Consider the following 1,466-nt stretch of genomic DNA (forward strand, 5'->3'; position numbering starts at 1 on the left):
AGAAAGTAATGATTGGCTCTTAGAATGCTTCTCTTTAAAGATTCGTATAGATTTTGTTCCCCATTGATGATCAAGAAAGAAATTGATTGAAACTTTTCCTCCTCATTTTATAACCTAAATAAATCGATTAATAGTTGAGATTCCATGTTTGTTCTTAAAGGTTAATAAGGTTATCTCAGAATAGAAGTTTATACACATATAATACTTTATTGATCATCATGATTTTCATTATTGCTATGTGGGTCTTAGGAAAAATTATCTCACTATATACAATCCAACCAAATCTTCAACATATTCATTTCAATCAAATCCAAAATAGAATTCAACAATTGTAGTTTAGGATTTCAATCAGATTTTAGAGCTTGGATTTTGATATATTAGTTAGAGCTTTCTTTTTTACTCACGAACATTTGTAGTAGTTCAAAAAAATGTTCGAAAAAAACACATTTGTAGTAGTTGTGCCTTTGTATTTTCTGAGCTATTAGATTTTCTGGGACAGTATTTTTCTCTTTGAATACACCTGAACCGTTTTTTTCGCTTTGATCTCAGATATAATTTTAACAGTAGGTAATATAAATACATACTTTGCTCAATCATCTTTATGAGTCTTCCTTTAGGGTCTTTGTCACCATTAGCTTTGGAAAAGCTTGAAAGTTTGTTTGTCCTTTTACCACAAAAAAAAAAGTTTGTTTGTCCCCCGCAAAGCTTTATGGATTTTGTTCGATGATACAATATATAACATATGTGATATATTACACGCACCATCTATTGCAGCGAATGTCTGTCAAAAAGCTTTTGTAACATACGGTGAGCTACAACAATAGTTTCTAACATAACCAGGTTAAGAGATAATTGAACATGCCATGATGTTGTTAGAATTTCATATAGGCCTGTAAATAGACCTTTATGAAAGGAATACATATCTTGAATCATTTGGCATAAAAATATGAGTTATATTCAGATATAAGTTTTATTTTTATAGGACAAACAAGCATGATCTAGCCTAGTTATAATCGAAAGTTGCATTAATATTAGTCTTTCATGCATCTGAATATCTAGCTAAGCTGATCACATTAGATTACGATATATAATTAATTAGTGAATAATGCTGATATAATTGAGATTGCCAGGATTAATAACATCTCAGAGATCAAATGTAAAAGAGGCCTCAAATCTACCTACTACTGATGATCAAGAAGTGAAACTGAAATGTTATCTTCAACATATCTTCGGATCTCTTCATCCACTCCTTCACTTCCGTAGCTATCGATCGGTTATGTATTTCCATAAGCTATATTCTCTTATTAAGCTCATTTGAATAAGTGTATAGATTATACAGTGTAAACAAGTTTGTTTTGTACTTCTATGCAGCGTACTTCTTGTCTTACGTAAGTCAAACATATTACAATGAGATAATGGCGGAATAGCCTGATCATTGTTGGTAATGCAATTAAGTCCAAATGAAG

General features: G+C 30.8%; 1 protein-coding gene across 1 annotated transcript in view; it reads left to right on the top strand.

Annotated features, from left to right (window-relative positions):
- Nucleotides 1–1,466, top strand: part of LOC106339778 (protein LIGHT-DEPENDENT SHORT HYPOCOTYLS 10-like) — a 7,238-nt gene extending 5,772 nt beyond the window's left edge. The window contains exon 2 of the mRNA XM_013778650.1: nucleotides 1,131–1,466. The gene's annotated coding sequence lies outside the window, so the exon portion shown is untranslated. The remainder of the gene's footprint in view (nucleotides 1–1,130) is intronic.

This window comes from Brassica oleracea, chromosome C4 (assembly GCF_000695525.1).
Source record: "Brassica oleracea var. oleracea cultivar TO1000 chromosome C4, BOL, whole genome shotgun sequence".
NCBI classification, from domain to species: Eukaryota; Viridiplantae; Streptophyta; class Magnoliopsida; order Brassicales; family Brassicaceae; genus Brassica; species Brassica oleracea.